Below are 6,807 nucleotides of genomic sequence, written 5' to 3' on the forward strand. Positions count from 1 at the left end.
AAACAAAAATAATAGGAAGCAACAATTACTTTTCCTTAATATCTCTAATATCAATGGACTCAATTCCCCAATAAAAAGACATAGACTAACAGACTGACTACACAAACAGGACCCAACATTCTGCTGCTTACAGGAAACCCATCTCAGGAAAAAGACAGACACTACCTCAGAGTGAAAGGCTGGAAAATAATTTTCTAAGCAAATGGTCTGAAGAAACAAGCTGGAGTAGCCATTCTAATATCGAATAAAATCGACTTCCAACTCAAAGTTACCAAAAAAGACACGGAGGAACACTTTATACTCATCAAAGGTAAAATCCTCCAAGAGGAACTCTCAATTCTGAATATCTATGCTCCAAATGCAAGGGCAGCCACATTCATTAAAGAAACTTTAGTAAAGTACTTGAAGTCTTAGCTAGAGCAGTATGACAGCTGAAGGAGATTAAGAAGACACAATATGCATGGCAAAGAAAGAATTAAAAATACCCTATTTATAATCGATATGATAGTATACATAAGTGACCCAAGAATTTCCACAAGAAACTTCTATAACTCATAAACACCTTCCCCAAAGTAGCTAATTACAAAATTAATGCACAAAAATCAGTAGTCTTCCATTAGACAAATGACAAACTGAATAGAGGAAAAAATCAAGAAAGCAACACCTTTCACAGTAGCCTCAAAAGTATATAAAATATGTTGATGTTAACTCTATGCTCTTGAAGTGTTGTGTTTTGCTCATATTGTAATGCTAAATAGTGGCCCAAGGCTTGGTTACCTCCTAGGGATCAGAGATTCTACAGGTACTCAAGTGATGCATTTTATCCTTGCCCCCAAAGTGATCACTGATTGGTGAGTAAAGATGCCTACAGCTAATAGATGGGCAGAAGAGAAACAGGCTTGGTGGGGAGGTGTGTCAGAGATGAACCCTGGGGAGGAAGAAGGTAGAAGTAGAGGAAGCCCCCATGGGGTAAGAGTCTTAGAATAATGACCATGTTGACTGGCCAATTGGAGTTCAAAGCAGCCCTGATGAAACATGGCAAAATATAGTGGGATTAATAGTTGGGAAATAGACATAGTAATAGCATAGATGATATATACATTCCTAGTTCTAGCACTGATAAAGGCATATTATGATGATTGTGTGTGTCTTTTACCTTGGAAGTAAATAATCAAAACCTGGGTAGAAACAACAGTTGAGATTATATGTTTTCCACAACACACTGCAAGCAAGAGTAAGTCTTCTATGATAAAAGATTCAAGTTTTTGAAGACAGAAATTAAAGAATATACTAGAATGTGGAAAGATCTCCCATGCTTGTGGATGAGGAGGATTCACATAGTAAAATTGGCCATCCTACCAAAAGAAATCTATAGATTCAATGCATTCCTTACCCAAATACCAGGTTCTGTGCTACAGACCAGAGTGATAAAATGAATGCCCTTTCCCTTGAAAATTCAAGTATTACTATGTCCATTTTCCTTCCCATTCTGATCCTGAATCCATGAATCCCGTCTGAATGTAATTTTAAGTACTATAAACTCATATCAGAAGGCATTTTATTTTTCCTGGCTATCAAAATTCTGTTGTGCTATCACTGTATTTTTGCTTACAGGAACTGGGGCTGATGCTGATGTTTTCATTCACGTTATGATTGTCAGACTATTTGTAGGAAAATGTTTGTGCAAACTATTTGCATTATCTATTTTCTTTGCTATTTTGGCCATGTCAAATCTCTTGGAGTTTAACTTTATCAGTGCTTTCCACTGCCCTGTTATACAGCTTTTGTTTCTACAGAGTGACCTTTGTCCCTGGAGCTCCCCACAGAGCTTGCAGAGCACCCTCCCACCATTTTCTGTTCCATCTGTTTTTATCCACATTTTCATCTCAGTGGTCCCTCTTATACTTCATGTATGCTTTGATACATGCTTTGGAAGGAAGCCAAACTTTGTGACTCATTTTTAGTATTGTGTGTTGGGTGCAACATAGAAATTGGAATTTATCTCTTGAACTCTTGTCTCCCTTGCCTCTTCCTCCCTAGTGCCTCCCCCTGCCCTGCATTCCTTTCCACCCTCTCTCCAGGAGGGCATGACCAGCCTCCACTTACCTACTCTCTCCTTCTTACTTTCTCTGCCTCTACTACTCTCTTAACTCCCATCCCTATGCCCTAAATAAACTCTATTCTATACTTAAAAAAAAAAAAAAAAAAAAGAGGAATTTAGGGTCTTGGTTATATTTTGCTGTGCGATTGTAGCCTAGGAGGCTAGTGTCCCAAGCTAAGAAGTTAGGCTGCCTATTTATTATCTGAGGGTTTCAGAACTCCCTCTCAGATGTCAGAGTGCAGCATCCTTCAGAACCAGTTTTTTTCAAGTCTGTCAGCAAGCAGCAGGGAGGTTGTGCAGAGCAGGTCCACAGGTGGAGCTGTGTGGCAGGAAGCCAATGACTGAGCGGGAAGGAATGGAATCCCTGGGACAGGGATAATGGCAAGAGCAGGACCTTGACCAGAACAGGAAAAAAGTATTAAAAATTAAGGTTGAGAAAGCGCTTGCTCACAAAGTGTTTGGGGGAACCACGTGACCCTAACCACGGTTTAGTGGGCGGGTCTAGGAGAACAGGTCCAAAGATCCAGGCCTGAGTGACAGGAACTTCCACCTATCATCTTTCTACCTTCCGGTTTCTGCGTCCTAGCTCTCTCAGGACCCGGAAAAGTCTCTCAGAAGCATTTCCGTGGCGGGGGTTCTGGGAGAGGTGGCAGTCAGCAGCGCAACTGTTGGCACCGAAGCCCGGAGGCCCCGAAGGTCCCAGGTCAGAGGCGCTGCGGGGCTGGGAAACGGGAGGGAGCTGAGCAGGGTGGTGTTTTCCTCAGCTGCTCTTAAGGACGCTGCTCTCACAGTTCTGTCATNGATGTCTTACCACTGACCGGAAGTTTCAGATCCTGTGACCTGGGATTTATCGTGATGTTTTAAAATATATTTTACAATTACAGGATTATTCAGTCATAAAATCACTGGTAAACCAGAACACCCTCCCTGCCACAACCCAAGCTCCCTGGAACTAAACCGCCAACTAAAGAGTAGACATGCACGGACCCATGGCTCCATATGCACATGTAGCAGAGAATGGCCTTATTGGTCATCACTGGGAGGGGAGCCCCTTGGTCCTGTGCAGGCTCAATGACCCAGGGTAGGGGAATGCTAGGGAGCTGAGGTAGAAGTGGGTGGGTAGGTGGTGGAGCACACTCATTGAGGCAGGGGGAGGGGATAGTGGGTTTGTGGAGGAGAAACTGGGAAAGGGGATAACATTTGAAATGTAAAAAAATAATAATAATAATAACCAATAAAAACACGAAGGAAAAAACACGAAGGAAATAAAACTTGTAAAAGAGCAGTTGCATTATCTATTTCCTAATATGCCAATTACAAAGATAGTGGAAAGTAAATTTATGCTTGCTTTCTTGCCTTGTTTTACTAATTGCTTATTCAAGAGAATGCCTTGGGCCCGGTTAATAGGCATCCCCAGGAGAGCTTTGTTTATACTATTATATGAGGAACCAGTGCCGATTTATTAAACCAAAAAATATACTTTATCGAGCCCTACTGTTATGGGTGTAAACACTAATATTTACTAAGCAGACTTTTTAGTGGCCATGAACTTTTTAATCAGAGTTGTATGCAGTTTAGGATGTAAGTAAAACATTCAGAAATATGTCTTCATATGCTGAGTTCTTATGTTACTCCTTGGGTCCAAGCAAGCCCTATATTGCAGTCTCTTAGACCAGACTATTGATTAAAATAAAGTTTTAGAAAACATCTTTTGAATAATCATGATCACTCCCCTGTGTCAGAAAATTGTCTCTTTGCTTGAAGGAAAGCACTCTGCCCTCACATAGGTGGCCAATCTGTTGTTTTTTACTTTAGGGTTTGTTATCATTCAGTGTTGTGTCTGTGGACTTCTTGTAGGAGAAATGGGAATTCCTAGACCCTGCAGACAGGGCTTTTGGCAGAGATCTCTTTTGGACAGTGCAGCAGTCTGGTTTCTGTTAATGACCATAGTTTTCCTGAAGTCTCCCTAGCTCTTCCTCAGGGTTCAAGGGAGAATGACTGTGCATGTGTCATAGCTTACATGCTTAGAGGAAAAGATACATTTTTTTTTTTTAAAGATTTACTTATTATGTGTAAGTACACTGTAGCTGTCTTCAGACACTCCAGAAGAGGGCGCCAGATCTTGTTACAGATGGTTGTGAGCCACCATGTGGTTGCTGGGATTTGAACTCTGGACCTTCGGAAGAGTAGTCGGGTGCTCTTACCCACTGAGCCATCTCACCAGCCCCGAAAAGATACATTTTTATATCTTTATATTTTCTCTCTCCTTCATGTTTATCCTTTTTTAGGCATCCTTTATTTTTGTTCCATGATAAGTTCTGGGTACTTTCTGAAGACTCATTTCCTTGTGCAGGTGTCACACTCCTCAGGTAGTTCAGCTCACCTGTGAAATTGAGAGCCCTGGATGGTGAAGAGAGGAAACTAGCAAAGGATCCAGGTATGTTAGAAGGTTTGAACAAGGGGTGGGGTGGGGCTCACCTGCCAGTACAAAGAGGACATGAGATGTGTTTTGCCAGATTCTATTTCATTCTAAATATTTCTAGATAATTGCAGTGAGAATAACATCAGAATATTCCCACTGTAATTTTTAGAAGACCTTTTATGTAAGAATTAATTCACAGAGGCAAATGTAATTTAATTGGTTTGTATGTGAGGGATATTGTCCCCCTCCCATTCACATCCCTGATCATATCTTTTTACCAGTATTAAATATTTTCTTTCTTATAATTTTAATGTATTATTTAGTCAGAACACTTGATGCCTGTTAGTTTTTTTCTGCTCATAGAGTTTTGGAGCATTGTGTAGTTCCTTTCAGTTGTTCTATCTTTTATGATTAATTTCTCAGTTCCCTAAAATAATGCCAACAAGATTTTGATAAGATTTATTTAGTAACTTTGCATAGTATTAAACTCTGTCTATATTACCTTCCCACTGATACCTGCTGTAGTCTGTCTTCTTGTCGGTTTTGCAAGATTTGCATTGCTATAATTTTAATATACTTTGAAATCACCCTTGGGTTTGCTACTTCTCTCATATATTTAAAAATCTTTGTGGTTTCTCATTTTATAAATTTTTGGAATGATTTCTCTATATTTAAAAATGTCTCTGTGATTTTGGTATTTTACATTTCTTCACGTTTGGCTGAGAACATGCTAACAGTAATTCAGATTACAAGTCTTTTATGTGTTCTTTTGTCTTCTACTGATGTCAACATTCCAGATTTTTTAAAGAAAAATGTTTTCATTTATTTTTTTATTATTATTCTTTGTTTTTCACAGTCCTGTCACCATTCCCCTCTTCCTGTTTCCAAGAGGACATCTCCACCTGTCATCCCCACCCCACTTGACCTACCCACTCCCTGAAGCCTCATGTCTCTTGAGGGTTAGGTGTGGAGAAGACATTTCTACTCTTCAGTCTTAAGTAGATGAATTTTTTCTTTGTTGTTATTTTTGTTTTTTGAGACTCTTTGTCTAGGTAGTCCTGGACGTTCTGGAATTCAGAAAATAAGCCAATGCTTGAACTGAGACATCCGCTGCCCCAGCCTCTCCAGTGCTGGGGTAAAAGGCTTGCACCACCTGGCCTTTCTGACTTGTTCTGACATGACCACACTTGAGACTTCTGCATGAGGTTTGAGAAGATTGTTCTTCTCCTGTCATGTGGATGGTTTTCCAGAGGTGTGCTACTCATTACTGGTTTTCAGTGCTGTTCATGGTTGTCTTTCTAAATGGTGGATATTGAAGCTTATCTGCATCACCATCTATCTGTTTCCTATAATCAAGTCATGATGGTTTAATGCATTTGGAAACTTTTGTGAAATGCATTCATGTTGATCATAGAGTTTTTTGGCAATATACCATTTGATCTTTTGTTAATATACTTTGCTTATAAGTTGATTGATTTTGCTTTTCCTCTTACCTACGATAATTGTTTCCAACCCTCCTGACAGTAAATCCTTAAAAAACTTCATTGGGTCCTAGCAATTAGTAGTCTTTATTTTTTTTTTAAAAAAGTTAGTGGATGTTGTAATGGTGCATAGTGATAGCCTCAGAGGCATTGGTGGCTCTGGAGATATGAAGTATTGTGTCACATTTTTCTTTTTCTTTTAAATAGCAGAGTTATTATCTTTTGTGTAAATATACCATATATTCTTTATTTATTCTTCTGTAGAGGATCATGTAGGTTGATTTCAATTTCTGCCTATTATAGATAAAGATTCAGTGAGCATGTTTGAGCAAGGGTCCTTGGCTAGGTTGGAGTGTACTTTGGTTATACATCCTAGAGCACTATGGGTGGATCTTGATGTAGTTTGATTCCCATCAATTTAAGGAATTGCCACACTGATTCCCTTGGTGGCTCTACATGTTTGTACACCCTCTAGCAATGGAAGAATGTTTCTATTGCTTCACATCCTCTCCAGCATGAGCTGTCACTTTTTAAATTGATTTTAGAAATTCTGACAAGTATAAGACAGGAATCTCAAAGTAATTTTGATTTGCATTTCCCTGAAGGCTAAGTGAGATGAATATTTTTATGTGTTTCTTGGCCACTTGAGTTTTCTCCATTTAGAATCCTCTGTTTAGATTTGTAACCCATTTTTAATTTGGATTATTGGGGTTTTTTTTTTCACATCTAGTTTCTTGAGTTCTTGCTGTATTTTGGATATTAGTTCTCTATTGGAAGTAGAATTGGTACAATCTTTTCCTACT

General features: G+C 39.2%; 1 protein-coding gene across 1 annotated transcript in view; it reads left to right on the plus strand.

Moving 5' to 3' along the window:
- The first annotated feature begins 2,718 nt into the window (after positions 1-2,718).
- LOC110288227 (zinc finger protein 665-like) overlaps positions 2,719-6,807 on the plus strand; it is a 24,051-nt gene continuing 19,962 nt past the window's right edge. The window contains exons 1-2 of the mRNA XM_021154631.2: positions 2,719-2,804; positions 4,455-4,538. The gene's annotated coding sequence lies outside the window, so the exon portion shown is untranslated. The remainder of the gene's footprint in view (positions 2,805-4,454; positions 4,539-6,807) is intronic.

This window comes from Mus caroli, unplaced genomic scaffold, assembly GCF_900094665.2.
Source record: "Mus caroli unplaced genomic scaffold, CAROLI_EIJ_v1.1 scaffold_10072_1, whole genome shotgun sequence".
Taxonomy (NCBI): domain Eukaryota; kingdom Metazoa; phylum Chordata; class Mammalia; order Rodentia; family Muridae; genus Mus; species Mus caroli.